Below are 16,647 nucleotides of genomic sequence, written 5' to 3'. Positions count from 1 at the left end.
ATCTGAAATTTAAAAATACAGTTTCCATGAAAGAAGAGTAAAGTATCCGATGACACTTGGGTCAAGGATATCTACACCTTGACTTGGAGAATATAGGAGAGTCCCCTACTTTGATCAGACAAGGTTGGGTAAGATTAAAGCTTTTAAATAAAAAGTTGGGTCTATTTCGGTAGGGAGTGAGAGGTGTATTTTTAGTTGCAGAGCCTCTAATTGTTTTGGATAAGGCTCGAAGGCAGGAGCATCCATCAGTACAGGCTTATGGAACACAATCATTTTAAATGTGGCTTGGAAGCCATGAGTTCTCTGCCTTTGCACACTTGACTACTTGACTATAATCCTGATCATCTATTGGAATGGATGTTTGAGAAGCCTCTTTCCAAGACTTGGAGCTAATGAATTAAAAGTATAGGATACCAAAGATTAGAAGCTTAGGTATAGGCTGTGTGCAGTGGCTCACACCTGTAATCCCAGCACTTTGGGAGGCTAAGACGGGTGGATCACCTGAGGTCAGGGGTTTGAGACCAGCCTGGCCAACATGGTGAAACCTTGTCTCTACTAAAAATACAAAAAATAGCCGGGCTTGGTAACGGTCGCCTGTAATCCCAGCTAGTCGGGAGGCTGAGGCACGAGAATTGCTTGAGCCTGAGAGATGGAGGTTGCAGTGACCCGAGATTGCATCACTATGCTCCAGCCTGGCCAACAGAGTGAAAAAGAAAAAAAGAAAGATCTTAGGTATAGCATCTAAATATTTGCAGGTATTGATCAACTTACGACCTATGCAACTTACGACCACTCGACTTTACGACCACAATCGCTAGTCCCGACTGCTCCGTGTCTGGCAGCGCAAACGTTGCCCAGCTGGGCATACGACAGTGCGGACCAGCTTCCGGCAGCACTACCATCTCCGCATGCACCATTTCAACTGTACATATAGCCTACTCAACTTACGACCAAATCGTGTTACGACCGTTCCGCGGTCCCGACCGTGGTCATAAGTCGAGCACTAGCTGTACTCAATCTTCGGTTTATAGGGAAACATCAATAAGATCCCACAAAAGAATCACTCAATATTTAATTCAATACTTAGTGTCATTGCACCTATCATTGTGTTTGCATTTGGCTCCCGCTCCCTTCCCCTAGTCACTGCAGGCTTATGGAACACAATCGTGTTAAATGTGGCTTGGAAGCCATGAATTCTCTGCCTTTGCACGCTTGACTACTTGACCATAATCCTGATCATCTATTGGAATGGGTGTTTGAGAAGCCTCTTTCCAAGACTTGGAGCTAATGAATTGGAAGCATAGGATACCAAAGATTAGGAGCTTAGGTATAGGCTGTGTGCAGCGGCTCACGCCTGTAATCCCAGCTCTTTGGGAGGCCAAGATGGGTGGATCACCTGAGGTCAGGGGTTTGAGACAGCAGCAGAGGGCCTCAGTACCCTCGGTACCCTCAGTACCCTCAGGATCACCTGAGGTCAGGGGTTTGAGACAGCAGCAGAGGACCTCAGTACCCTCGGTACCCTCAGTACCCTCAGGATCACCTGAGGTCAGGGGTTTGAGACAGCAGCAGAGGGCCTCAGTACCTTTGTGTGCACAGGATACCTCACTCATCATTTCTAATGGACATTTCTCCTATTCTCTTATAAGAAGTTGCATGCATATGTTAACAGTGGAGTAACGGGCAGGGCCTAGATCAGATGGCCATGAAAATTTTGTCCTAGCCCTGGGATTTCTAAAATTCTAGGCAAAGCCTCAGTGTGGTAATCTGGAACAACTCACCAGAGAAGAAACCATCATTATGTCTGCTTCAGAAATAATAGATGAAGAAAATATCAAGACCTGGTTTAAGAAAACGTGTAGCTCCTTTATGCTTTTCATGTTTGGCTAAGAGCTACCTCTAATCCCTCTCTGATGCTGTATTTACACAAAGGTGATTGCTCATATTTCAGATGCCATTCTTCATCTGCCATCCTGTTACCCAGAAAGAAAGTGCTGCTAGAGATTGAGACTTCCATTTGAGAAGGGGCTTACGTTAAGAATCCCTGAGCTCTGTCTGTCTGCCTCCACCCTCTGACCCAGTGGTCTCACCGTCGCCACCACCAAGTAGATGTGTGGGTTTTATATGTCTGTCAGCCTGTCTGTTCAGCTATTTCACAGCTTCCTCTTTTGAGCGATTACAGCAGAGACCCTAAAGTTTTCTAGTTTATGTACATAGAAGTGTTCATAATAGCAAAGAATGCATTCAACCTAAATGCCCATCAATGATAGACTGGATAAAGAAAATGTGGTACATATACACTGTGGACTACCATGTAGCCATGAAAAAGAATGAGCTTATATCCTTTGAAGGAACATGGATGGAGCTGGAAGCCATTATCTTTAGCACACTAATGCAGGAACAGAAAAACAAGTACCGGATGTTTTCACTTATAAGTGGAAGCTAAACCACGAGAACACATGGACCTGCAGAGGGGAACAGCACACACTGCAGCCTGTTGGAGGGTGGAGGATGAGAGGAGGGAGAGGATCAGGAAAAATAACTAATGGATACTAAGCTTAATACCTGGGTGATAAAATAATCTGTGCAACAAATCCCATGGCACAAGTTTACCTATGCAACAAGCCTGCACTTGCACTCCTGAACTTTAGAGTTGAAAAAAGAGAAATAAAACATTAAAATACAACAAAAAGGAGAGGAGACTCTTGCACCATAGTTTCTGGGCTCAAATCCCAGCTTTTGACCAACTAGCTGGATAACCCTGAGTAAGTTATCCACTTACTCTTATCAAGACCGCTGTGTCTCCCAATTTGCTTGGCTATTAAAAAAGATAATAATATTCCCTCATAGGGCTGTTGTGAGTAATTAATGAATGGAAGAGGGTCTTAGTGCTTAGTGCTAATGTAGTGCTTAGAAGAAGGCCTAGCACATATAAAAACTGTGTATTAAGTGTCCAGTGTTATTTATCTTAATGGTTTTGAAGCCTGAGGAAGGCAGAGTTAGGGAAATATGCTCTGTTGTATCAGGGCTATGCCACTGAATACACATCTACCATGTTATTATGTGTTTAAACTCGAGTGCTTACAAAGAAATGAGAAGAGTGAAATAAAAGTAAAGAACTAGAAGATTTACTTGGTGACATTGGGAAGGAATTTACACCAAGATTGTAGAGAGTGAGGTTCGGACCATAGACTGAAAAAGCAAAAACAAAAACAAACCCCACAACTTAAATGAATAAAACAATCTTATACCTGGAATCTTGAAAAGAGAAAAGAAGAGAACATGTCTCCCAAATCCAACTTTTTAACTTTTTTTTTTAGCATTTTGGTGCCATTTCTTAGACCCTTTTTGTTATGTACATGAATTTAAAAATAAAATTGTGATCACACTCACACATTTATTATTTTTTTTACCATTATACAAATAAATATTTCCAAGTTGTCACGTAACATTCAAAATGAATAGCTGTGTAATAATCCCTTGAGTAGGCATGCCATAGTTCACTTGCCTGTCTTCCGGTGGAGGCTTTTTTCACAATTCTCCTGTTTCAGTCCTCTCATAAGCGTTACCTTTGTGCATATAATCTTTATTTATAGTATTATTTCATCCAGATGGATTCACACAGGTATGATTAGGTGTGGTCATTATATGGTTCTTGATTCATTTTACCAAACTGCTTTCTGAAAGAATAAGACCAGCTCACCCAGGCATGGACAATCTATGAGAATACTCTTTCAGTGAGTGTAAAAAACTTAATATCCTGAAGTGATGTGATATGAAAGAATTATCAGCATATGGGAAGCTTGAGATTACCAGCCCCCTACGCCACTCCATTCCATGTTGTTGACCTGAATATTCTAGACTCATCCTTAGCTTAGTTTGACATGGTGCTTCCTCTAGGAAGTCTTCCCAGGTAAGCCCCGGTTTCTCTTGAGAGAAATCATTATTTGTTGCAGTCCTAATATTGTGTTTGGTACACATGCTGATGGATCTTACTGAATTATGATAGTATTGCTTACATATATGTTCTTCAACAGACCCAGTCTACTAGATTCTAAAGCGCAGTGAGTAGGGACCATGGCTTATTAATCTTCACAGCCTCCAGAGTCTGGCACATTTCCTGCCGTATAACAGACACTGCAGGCCAGGTGCAGTGGCTCACGCTTGTAAACCCAGCAGTTTGGGAGGCCGAGGCAGGAGGATTGCTTGAGGCCGGGAGCTCAGGATCAACCTGAGCAACATAGTGAGACCCTGTCTCTACAAAAAGGAAAAAAGAAAAAAAGAAGAAAAATAGTAGACTGTAGTGTGGTACACCTATAGTCCTAGCCACTTGGGGAGGTTGAGGTGGAAGAATTGCTTGAGCCCAGGAGTTTGAGGTTGTAGCAAGCTATGATTGTACCACTGCACTCCAGCTTAGGTGGCAGAGTGACACCCTATCTCCAACAACAACAACAACAACAACAACAAACCCTCGCTATGTCTGATACACAAAGCTGAGAGAATGAATGAATAACTGCATGTATTAATTAATGAGAGAAGTTTTCTCGACAGAGGTAACTCTATAATAATAACTTTACAAGACAAGGTTTGAAAGTTTACACTTTCAAAATAGGGCTTGGTTGATGGTGAACGACAGATATTCCGAAGAGGTTTCCGGCTGTAGGTGGGAGGTTAATTTAGTGATCCCCAAGATCTCTTCTGATTCTGGAGATCTCCATATAGATGATAAGAACGGAGAAGAGCATTCCAAGGACAAGGACTGGCAAGTGCAGTGAGTCTCCTGGCCATGAAGAACTGTTTGTTTTTGTTTGTTTGGAGACAGGGTCTTTCTACGTCACCCAGGATGGAGTGCAGTGGCGCTATCATGGCTCACTGTAGCCTTGACCTCCCAGGCTCAAGCGACCCTCTCTCCTCAGCCCCCCTAGTAACTGGCATTATAGGCATGCACCACCAAGCTCGGCTAATTTGTTTGATTTTTTTGTAGCAGTGAGGGTTCACTGTGTTGCCCAGATTGGTCTCTAACTCCAGAACTCAAGCAAGCCTTCCACCTTGGCCTCTGAAATTGCAGGAATTACAGGCATGAGCCACTATACCCTGCCACGAGTAACTGTTGACAAAGAAAAGCAAATGGTAGTTTTGAGGTATGGAGGTTTCAGATACAGACCTGGGATTAGTGGAGAACTCTGAAGACCAGACAGGCTTGCATTTCACATCAGGCCATATGGAGCAGTTGTAAAATCTTGGCCAATGTTGTGACTGCATACTCTTTGCTTGGGAATTGGACAGCAAGTGCAGAAGAGGCATAGTAAGGCTTGGGAGGAAAACAGAAAACACAGGTGCACAAATCATTTATCTATTTATTCATCAAACATTTATTAAGCCCCTAAAGGGAGGAACAAGTCTGGAGACCGGACAGTCTCTTTAGCAATTTGGGTTGTTCCTGATACTGACTGAGTAAATTTCAGTTGATATTGATGCGGTCTTATCTGGAAGAGGAATCACACAGGGATTTTTCAAATTGGATTCACTCACAGAATTCTTTAGTTCATTTTGCTGTGACTTTCAATCTTAGAGACGTGTTCTAGAGACAGGGCTATTTTGTTTTGTATTTTATTTAAGTGTGAGGACAATGCTTTCTGAATTAGGTTTCTTTCATCTCTTTCATCTCTGAACTATCCTCTTAACACTTTAAGAACTTACTTTTCTTCATGTACAATCAAAGACTGGGCTGCAGAATAACCTCTTCAAAGTTCATCGAGCAGCTAAGCGTGATTGGGATGGGCGCTGCAGTTGAACTACTAGGCTTTTGATCCTAACCCTGCTGCATTCTAGCTACATGACTCTGGTTTTGAGGCTTAAAGTAAGGGAGGCCCAGTTTTTCCCATCTGAAAAACAAGTTTTATGATAATAGCACCTACCCCATAGGACTATTCTGGGAATCAGGTGACGCATGCAGAGTGATAAACAGTGCTTGCACATGTAGACTCTCAATGAACATTGGCCACCGTGGTTATTGTCAGAGTTCAGTTTCTCTCATATCTAGAAAGTTTTTGACTCAAAACAGTTTGAAGCTCCTGAATATAGTGACCTTGAAGGTTCTTCCCATCCCATTAGTGTAGTCTGTCCCCTAATGGTTAAAGAATGAGCATACCAGACCCCAAGGCACCCCTAAGAATCAGAAGCCTGAGCTCTAAGCACTCCAGGATGTTTGTCCTTTCAGAAAACGCTAAGCCCTTAGGGCTCTGTTGACAAGTCTGGAATCTCAAATGGGCTCTCTTTGTCATCTGTTTATCTAAAACACATAAGCTTTTGTTTCTGTAGCCATCCAGAAAGTAATCCCTATTATAATCCTGTCTCAGGAATTCAATTATCTCCCTTGGAGCCTTCCTCCAGCTGCTGCTTCTTCTTTTTTTTTGAATTGTACTTTAGGTTCTGGGTACATGTGCAGATCATGCAGGATTGTTGCATAGGTACATACAAGGCAAGGTGGTTTGCTGCCTTCATCCCCTCATCACCTATATCTGGTATTTCTCCCCACATTATTCCTTCCCACCCTCCCCATGCCCTGCTGTTCCTCCCTTAGCCCTCTCAAACTGACCACAGTGTGTGATGCTCCCCTCCCTGTGTCCACGTGTTCTAATTGTTCAACACCCACCTATGAGTGAGAACATGTGGTATTTGGTTTTCTGTTTTTGTGTCAGTTTGCTGAGAATGATGGTTTCCAGATTCATCCATGTCCCTTTGAAGGACATGAACTCATCATTTTTTATGGCTCTGTAGTATTCTATGGTGTTCATGTGCCACATTTTCTTTATCCAGTCTATTGTTGATGGACATTTAGTTTGTTTCCAGATCTTTGCTATTGTAAACAGTGCTGCAACAAACATATGTGTGCATGTGTCTTTATAATAGAACAATTTATAATTATTTGGGTATATGTCTGTAATGAGATTACTGGGTCAAATGGTATTTCTATTTCTAGGTCCTTGAGGAATCACCACACTGTCTTCCACAATGGTTGCACAAATTTGCACTCTCACCAACAGTGTAAAACTGTTCCTCCTATTTCTCCACATCTTCTCCAGCATCTATTGTCTCCTGATTTTTTAATGATTGCCATTCTAACTGGTGTGAGATGGTATCTCAATGCGGTTTTGATTTGCATTTCTCTAATGACCAGTGGTGATGAGCATTTTTTCATATGTTTGTTGGCCTCATAGATGTCTTCTTTTGTAAAGTCTCTGTTCATATCCTTTGCCCACTTTTGAATGAGTTTGTTTGTTTTCTTCTTGTAAATCTGTTTTAGTTCTTTGTAGATTCTGGATATTGGCACTTTGCCAGATGGGTAGATTGCAAAATTTCTTTCCCATTCCGTTGGTTGCCAATTCACTCTAATATTTACTTCTTTTGCTGTGCAGAAGCTCTGGAGTTTGATTAGGTCCCATTTGTCTATGGCTTTTGTTGCTATTGCTTTTGGTGTTTTAGTCATGAAGTCCTTGCCTATGCCTATGCTTATGTCCTGAATGGTTTTGCCTAGGTTTTCTTCTAGGGTTTTTATGGTGTTAGGTCTTATGTTTAGATTTTTTTTTTTTTTTTTTTTTTTTTGAGACGGAGTTTCACCCTTGTTACCCAGGCTGGAGTGCAATGGTGCGATCTCGGCTCACCGCAACCTCTGCCTCCTGGGTTCAGGCAATTCTCCTGCCTCAGCTTCCTGAGTAGCTGCGATTACAGGCACACACCACCATGCCCAGCTGATTTTTTGTATTTTTAGTAGAGACGGGGTTTCACCTTGTTGACCAGGATGGTTTCGATCTCTTGACCTCGTGATCCACCCGCCTTGGCCTCCCAAAGTGCTGGGATTACAGGCTTGAGCCACCGCACCCGGCCATGTTTAGATCTTTAATCCATCTGGAGTTAATTTTAGTGTAAGGTATCAGAAAGGGGTCCAGTTTCTGCTTTCTGCACATGGCTGGCCAGTTTTCTCAATATCATTTATTAAACAGGGAATCCTTTCCCCATTGCTTGTTTTTCTCAGGTTTGTCAAAGATCAGATGATTGTAGATGTGTGGTGTTACTTCTGAGGCTTCTGTTATGTTCCATTGGTCTATGTCTTTGTTTTGGTACCAGTACCATGCTGTTTTGATTACTGTGGCCTTGTAGTATAGTTTGAAGTCAGACAGCATGATGCATCCAGCTTTGTTCTTCTTGCTTAGGATTGTTTTAGCTATGCAGGCTCTCTTTTGGTTACTTACGAAGTTAGAAGTGGTTTTCTCCCATTCTGTGAAGAAGGTTATTGGTAGCTTGATGGGGATAGTGTTGAATCTATAAATTACTTTGGGCAGTATGGCCATTTTCACGATGTTGATTCTTCCCAATCATGAGCATGGAATGTTTTTCTGTTTGTGTCCTCTCTTATTTCATTGAACAGTGGTTTGTAATTCTCCTTGAAGAGATCCTTTACATCCTTTGTTAGTTGTATTCCTAGGTATTTTATTCTCTTTGTAGCAATTGTGAATGGGAGTTCACTTTGATTTGGCTCTTGATTTGTCTGTTATTGGTGTATAGAAATGCCTGTGGTTTCTGCACATTGATTTTGTATCCTGAAACTTTGCTGAAGTTGCTTATCAGTTTCACGAGATTTTGGGCTGAGATGATGGGGTCTTCTAAATATACAATCATGTCATCTGCAAATAGAGACAGTTTGGCTTCCTCTTTTCCTAATTGAATACCCTTTATTTATTTTTCTTGCCTGATTGCTCTGGCTAGAACTTCCAATCCTATATTGAATAAGAATGGTGAGAGAGGGCATCCTTGTCTTGTGCCAGATTTCAAAGGAAATGCTTCCAGTTTTTGCCCATTCAGTATGATATTGGCTGTGAGTTTGTCATAAATAGCTTTTATTATTTTGTGATATGTTCTATCGATACCTAATTTATTGAGGGTTTTTAGCATAAAGGGCTGTTTAACTTTGTCGAAGGCCTTCTCTGCATCTATTCAGATAATCATGTGTTTTTTTGTCTTTGGTTCTGTTTATGTGATGGGTTATATTTATAGACTTGCATATGTTGAACCAGCCTTGCATCCCTGGGATGAAGCCTACCTGATCATGATGAATAAGCTTTTTGATTTGCTGTTGCATTCTGTTTGCCAGTATTTTACTGAAGACTTATGCGTTGATGTGCATCGTGGATATTGGCCTGAAGTTTTCTTTTTTAGTTGTGTCTCTGTGCAGTTTTGGTATTAGGATGATGTTGGTCTCATAAAATGAGTTGGGGACGATTCCTTCTTTTTGCATTATTTGGAATAGTTTCAGAAGGAATGGTACCAGCTCTTTTTTGTACCTCTGGTAGAATTTGGCTGTAAACTCATCTGGACCTGGGCTTTTTTTAGTTGATAGGCTATTAATTGCTGCCTCAACTTCAGCCCTTGTTATTGGTCTATTCAGGGTTTCAACTTCTTCCCTGTTTAGTCTTGGGAGAGTGCAAGTGTCCAGGGATTTATCCATTTCTTCCAGATTTACTGGTTTGTGTTCATAGAGTTGTTTTTAGTAATCTCTGATGGTAGTTTATATTTCTGTGGGATCAGTGGTGATGTCCCCTTTGTCGTTTTTTATTGTATCTATTTGATTCTTCTCTCTTTTCTTTTTTATTAGTCTGGCTAGTGGTCTATCTATTTTGTTGATCTTTTCAAAAAACCAGCTTCTGGATTTGTTGATTTTTTTGAAGGTTTTTTTGTGTCTCTATCTCCTTCAGTTCTGCTCTGATCTTACTTTTTTCTTATCTTCTGCTAGCTTTTGAGTTTTTTGATTTTGCTCCTCTAACTCTTTAAATTTTGATCCTAAAATGTTGCTCCTCCTGTGGGCATTTATTGCTATGAATTTCCCTCTAGACACTGCTTTAAATGTGTCCCAGAGATTCTGGTGTGTTGTGTCTTCATTCTTGTTGGCTTTGAAGAACATCTTTATTTCTGCCTTCATTTCATTGCTTATCCAGTCAACATTCAGGAGCCAGTTGTTCATTTTCCATGAAGTTGTGAGGTTTTGAGTTAGTTTCTTAATCCTGAGTTCTAATTTGATTGCATTGTGGTCTGAGAGACTGTTTGTTATGATTTCCATTCTTTTGCATTTGCTGAGGAGTGATTTACTTCCAATTATGTGGTTGATTTTAGAGTAAGTGAGATGTGGTGCTGAGAAGAATGTATATTCTGTGGATTTGGGGTTGTGAGTTCTGTAAATGTCTATTAAGTTTGCTTGGTCCAGATCTGCGTTCAAGTCCTGGATTTCCTTGCTGATTTTCTGTCTTGTTGATCTGTCTAATATTGACAGTGGAGTGTTAAAGTCTCCCACTATTATTGTGTGGGAGTCTAAGTCTCTTTGTAGGTCATTAAGGACTTGCTTTATGTATCTGGGTGCTCCTGTATTAGGTGCATATATATTTAGAATAGTTAGCTCTTGTTGTTGTATTTGTCTTTTTACCATTATGCAATGCCCTTTGTTGTCTCTTTTGATTTTTTTTGGTTTAAAGTCTGTTTTATCAGAGACTAGGATCACCACCCCTGCTTTTTTTTGCTCTCCATTTGCTTGGTAAATCTTTTTCCATCCCTTTATTTTGAGTCTCTTTGTGTCTTTGCACATGAGATGGGTCTTCTGAATACAGCACACCGATGGTTCTTGGTTTTTTATCCAATTTGCCAGTCTCTGTCTTTTGATTGGGGCATTTAGTCCATTTACATTTAATGTTAATATTGTTATGTGTGAATTTAATCCTGCCATTTTATTACTGGTTGGTTGTTTTGCCCTTTGGTTGACGTAATTTCTTCATTGCGTCATTGGTCTTTACCATTTGGTTCTTTTTTGCAGTGGCTGGAACTGATTTTTCCTTTCTGTGTTTAGTGCTTCCTTCAGGAGCTCTGGTAGGGCAGGTCTAGTAGTGACAAAATCTCTCAGCAATTGCTTGTCTGTAAAGGATTTTATTTCTCTATCACTTAGGAAGCTTAGTTTGCCTGGATATGAAACTCTGGGTTGAAAGTTTTTTCTTTAAGGATGTTGAATATTGGCTTCCACTGTTTTCTGGCTTGTAGGGTTTCTGCTGAGAGATCCACTGTGAGTCTGATATGCTGCCCTTTGTGGGTGACCTGACCTTTCTCTCTGGCTGTCTTTAGCATTTTTTCCTTCGTTTCAAACCTTAGGGTTGCTCTTCTAGAGGAGTATTGTTGTGGTGTTCTTTGTATTTCCTGTATTTGAATGTTGGCCTGCCTTGCTAGGTTGGGGAAGTTCTCCTGGATAGTATCCTGAAGAGTGTTTTCTAGCTTGGATTCTTTTTCCCCGTCATCTTCCGGTACACCGATCAAGTGTAGATTAGGTCTTTTCACATAACCCCATATTTCTTGAAGGCTTTGTTCATTTCTTTTCACTCTTTGTTCTTTTATTGCCATCTCATTTTATTTCATTAAGTTGATATTCAATATCTGATATCCTTTCCTTTGCTTGATCTATTCAGCTATTGAAACTTGTGTATGTTTCTCGAAGTTCTTGTGCTGTGTTTTTCGGCTCCATCAAGTCGTTTATGTTCTTCTCTAAGCTGGTTATTCTAGTTAGCATTTTGTCTCACCGTTTCTCAAGGTTTTTAGTTTCTTTGCATTGGGATAGAACATATTCCTTTAACTCAGAGAAGTTTGTTATTACCCACCTTCTGAAGCCTGCTTCTGCCAATTCATCAAATTCGTTTTCTGTCCAGCTTTGTTCCCTTGCTGGTGAGGAGCTGTGATCTCGTGGTGGAGGAGAGGCGTTCTTGTTTTTGATGGTTTCATTCTTCTTGTGCTTGTTTCTTCTCATCTTGTTGGGTTTAAATAGTGTTGATCTCAGGTAGCTGCTTGGGGAGGTGGCCTTTCCTTTGTCTGCCTGCAGAGGCACTGCTGGGCTGCCATGGATTCAGTGGAGCTGCTGTGTCTTTTATTTACTAAGGAAAATTAGGCTGGCTTCTGCAGTGGCGGCTGCCCATCCCCCCGCCGAACTCCATCATTCCTGGTCACTCTCTAACTGATGTTCTGGGTGCAAAACTCTGGAGTGAGAGTTTTTTAGCCTCTGGGCTTTGTGCAGGGGGCCTGTCCTGCCATATGGGCTGTTTCCCTGTTTTCAGTTCCCCTTCCTTCTCAGGGGCGGGTGACTCCATCCAGCCAGCTTTCTGGCTTTTCAGTGCTTCTGCCTAGATCTGTGCTGACAGCCCCGGCACTGGCCGAAGCTGCTGTTCTGCCCTGTTCAGGCAGCTCGCTGAGGCTTTTAAGCCTGACAAAGATCTCCTGTTCTGTGGGTTGTAGAGGGCTTGGGAGGAGGACTGTATCCAAACCGAAGTCCCATAGGGGAAGGTTCCCGGTCCTCCGGTCTGTTGCATGCACTTCCTGGGTGGGGCAGTGCCCCGCCTTGCCTCAACTTGCCCTATTTGGTTTATACCCACTGTCCAACTGGACCCACAAAATGAACCGGGTACCTTGTTTGGAATTGTGGAGACCACTCGGTTTCTGCATCTCTCTTGCTGCAAGCTTTCCGGACCTGCCTCTTATTCAGCCATCTTGGGATGCCTCCTCCCCCAGCTTCTTAAATGTAACCAGAATTTTGAAGCCTTTGGGCTATTTCTGTAGGTGATGAGATGAATTTCTTGTCATTCACACAGTCATGAGAGCAGATCTTACTTTTCTTGGTCATGAGCTGTTAAACCCTAACAGAAAGGGAAGTGCCTCAGTGATTGTATGTTTACTGATTCATTTATTTGGAGTAAAAGCCAGATAATTGCTTTAAAGGGCGAAGGGCCCCCAGTCTCTACTGTTCTCTGGAAATGTGCACCAGGCAGAAATCACCCTGGCAGGGAAATACATGAGGCAGTTTCCTCTCAGAGACCAGGCATTAAAGACCTTGTGGTCGCATTCGAGTTGGCTCCTGAAATGGCAAGTCTGAGCCTCCGGGTTCAGGAGAAATGTCCGTGGACTGGTGTTAATCTCCGTGACTTCTTTCTGACTCTGCATCAGCTCTAACTGGGGAGAGTTTCTATTTGTGAATACTTACCTCGCTGACTTTGTCTCTACTGAGAATTTTGGATTCTTACTTGAACTCTCACCATTTCTCTTTGGAGTTACTGCAAATACCCTCTAAGTTGTCTCCCGGCTTTTTAAAATTTCGCTCCTTCTACCTTTCCTTCTTGTTTTTTAGAATTTTTTTTTTTTAATGCAAACCATGGCTTATGTCTGTAATAGCACATTAAGAGGCCGAGGTGGGCAGATCATGAGATCAGGAGTTTGAGACCAGCCTGACCAATGTGATAAAACCCATTCTCTACTAAAAATACAAAAATTAGCCAAGCATGGTGGTATGTGCCTGAATCCCAGCTACGCAGGACGCTGAGGCAGGAGAATCGCTTGAACCCAGGAGATGGAGGTTGCAGTGAGCTGATATCATGCCACTGCAGTTCAGCCTGGGTGGAAGAGTGAGATTTCATCTCAAAAAAAAAAATGCAAACCAGACTGTATCCATTTTTCTACTTAATATCCTTCAATGCTACTGACTTCTTTTCAGGTAAAGTTCGCACCGTCAGTGCAGCAGATGCGAGCACCCCCCAGCTGGCTCTTGTTTCGCATCTTCGACAGGCCTTCGTGTGTGTGCCTGGTCATCTCACACTCCCATGTCCAATCTGCCTATGCCATGCCGCCTACCTGTGAATTCCTGCTGAGTGTTTCAGGCTCAGACACGTTTGCTCTCGACACCATTTTCTCATTCTCCCATCCTCAGTTTGTCTCTTCCCGTCTTTTCCCATACCTGCACACTTTCAAAATGTGAGTGCTTTGGAGACGGGGCGGTGGCTTATTCCTCTGTAGTCACAACACTCAGCATGGGTACTAGAACCTAGTAACTCAATCAAATGATTATTCAATGAATGGCCCCGTAAGTCTTTTTTCTTCCTTGGTAGAAGAAAATAGAAGCAGCCTTGCTTCTTTTGATTCCATGACATGTGGGCCACCTTCTTCACTGTGGACGTATTTGTGTATTTTTAAAATTTAGTTTCCCAAGACCAAAGTGAACCATGTTTATTGTTTATTATCAGAAAAGTCACCTCTGATCTTAATTTATTCCTTTCACTTAAGGGGTCAAGTCATTAGTGTGAGTGGACAGGATGGGATGATCTCTTTCAGACTTGGCCTGACCTCAACTCCAAGGCCACATCCCTCCCTCTACGGTGACCCCCACTCCTGCCCTTCCCCAGGGCAGTGCTGTGGTGTCTGCACTGCTGCCAGGCACTGGGGACACAGAGACAACAGACATGGCCTGTGACTTCCAGCATTTAAGGGTCTGGTGTCAGAGAGAGATGTGTGGAGGGGCTCAGGGAACTTTACCCCAAAGTCTGACACTCTGGCATAGTAACTATTTTGATTTGAAGACCCTAGAGATGAACAAATGCTAGAAGAGATTTTTCTCCTATCTACATAAGACCAGACAGACGCACCAAGGAAAACAATCTCTCCCACTCTTCTTTCCATCCTCTACCTCTCCCGAAACACAGGCTGAATTTCCCTTAGCCACCTAGAAGTCTGCACCTACCAAAGGAAATAACAATTACACTAATCCCTTCCCTGAGTTTTCATGAACTGAACCCATATTGCAGGAAAGAAAACTAAAGTTGGCCAACAAACCTGGACAGACTTTTGTCACAAATCATTGTCTGATCTGCAGACCCACCGGACTTTGGCCCAAACCATTGCGTGTTCTTTAAGCCCATGAAATTCCCCTGAAATCACTTACTGTCCTCCTAAAATCATCACACTTCTTCACCCCCTTTCCCCTAAGAAGCAGGGTACGTAAGTACCTGTGCTGCGCTGGGACACCGGGCAATCGCTCTGTGATTTTCCCCGTGTGTATAGCAGTAATAAATTGGTAGTTTTTGTTTTGTTTTGAGACAGAGTTTCACTCTCGTTGCCCAGGCTGGAGCGCAATGGCACAATCTCGGCTCACTGCAACCTCTGCCTCTTGGGTTCAAGCGATTCTCCTGCCTTGGCTTCCTGAGTAACTGGGACTACAGGCACCCGCAACCATGCCGAGCTAATTTTTGTATTTTTAGTAGAGATACGGTTTCACCATGGCTAGGTCTTGAACTCCTGATCTCAGGTGATCTGCACCCCTTGGCCTCCCAAAGTGCTGGGTTTACAGGCATGAGCCACAGTGCCCGGCCGGTAGTTTTTTCTCTTATTAATCTGCCTTATTGTGAGTTGATTTTTCAGCAGACCTTCCAAGGACAAAGGAGAAATTCCATTGGCCCCTCATATGGCCAAACAGACAGTTACAAGAAAGGACCTTACTATTCTGGAAAATGGTTTGCCTGGTGATGCTTGCTGCAGAGGCTAGGCCTTTGCAGCTTCCAGCTGACCAGCAGATTGTTCTCAACGGTCGCCTGTTCTTCTCATTCTTTTGGCCGAGCAAACTCTGAACAGGAGGCTCTTCTCCCTCTCACTGCCCCAGGCTTGCCTCAAGACTTCAGACAAGGCAGGAAAGGGCCCAGAGGAGAATCCCTTTCAGGGGAGACATTCCGAAGGCTTTCTGCCTGCAGGTTTCATCCCCTTAACTCCTTTCTGAGTTCTCTGCCACATTACTGGCCCCGCCATCCTCCAGGCCCCTGGCTGAGAAATCTAACATCACGGTTCATTCTCCGTTCTGTCTCCATATGCCTCCCATCCAGTGGGTTTGCTGTGTCGACGATCTTTCCTCTAGAGCTGAGGTGTCCAATTGTCTGGCTTTCCTGGGCTGCACTGGAAGAGGAAGAATTGTCTTGGGCCACACATAAATACAGTAACACTAATGATAGCTGATGAGCTAAAACAAATTGCAAAGGAAGATCTCATAATGTTTTAAGAAAGTTTGTGAATTTGTGTTGAGCCACATTCAAAGCTGTTCTGGGCTGCATGCGGTGCGGCCTGTGGGCCAGGGTTGGACAAGCTTGCTCTAGAGTATCTTAGGAATCTGCTCTTATCTGCTCTGCCTCCTCTGCGGTGCTTTGTTTTTAAGGAAAAAATAAAAAAATAAACTACATCCTCAGTGCAGCCACTTGCAGCCACCACCGTCTCTCGTCTGCCTCATTTATTCTTTCTGAGGTGTAGTGTTGGTCATATCCTCCACTGTCCAAAACCATCAGGGTTCCCGTGCTCCTAGTGAGGCTCTCCCAGAGCATGCTTCCCCTTTATTTAATCCTAGGTCCTTCCGCATGTCCTGTGGTCCAGGAAAGTGAATCCTCCGCATCCTACAGCTCCCTCCCGTCCTGCTTGTCCTGAGTGCGCTCCTGGCCCTGGACCTGCCTGCACTGTCTCATGCAGGTATCCAAAGCCGGCTCTCATGTCACCTGCTCCTCACCCCTCCCCCCCGCCCCTGCCCCACACGGTTTCAGATAAGCTGTTTCCTAAAATAGAGATGCCTTTGGTAATTAATTTCCCAAGGACAGATTCTTCAAATTGCAGGGCCTTGCCCAGTGCCCTCCTAGGGCATGGGCACTTAAAACTTATTGTGTCAGCCTGTGAAGGGGTAACTGAATAAATGAGCGAATCATTGATGTCGCCAGCTTTCTCTTAGCTAGGCTAACAGAATCTCAGTTTCTAGGGATGCTGAGCTGCGGTCAATTC

The 16,647-nt window shown here is 43.0% G+C and overlaps 1 protein-coding gene across 1 annotated transcript in view; it reads left to right on the top strand.

Annotated features, from left to right (window-relative positions):
• Window positions 1-16,647, top strand: part of ANO2 (anoctamin 2) — a 358,642-nt gene that overhangs the window by 316,050 nt on the left and 25,945 nt on the right. The gene's annotated exons all lie outside the window — the stretch shown is intronic.

The sequence above is a fragment of the Saimiri boliviensis genome, chromosome 7 (genome assembly GCF_048565385.1).
Source record: "Saimiri boliviensis isolate mSaiBol1 chromosome 7, mSaiBol1.pri, whole genome shotgun sequence".
Classification (NCBI taxonomy): domain Eukaryota; kingdom Metazoa; phylum Chordata; class Mammalia; order Primates; family Cebidae; genus Saimiri; species Saimiri boliviensis.
The sequence above is the reverse complement of the archived record's forward strand: the minus strand, read 5'-3'. Positions and strand labels throughout refer to the sequence as shown.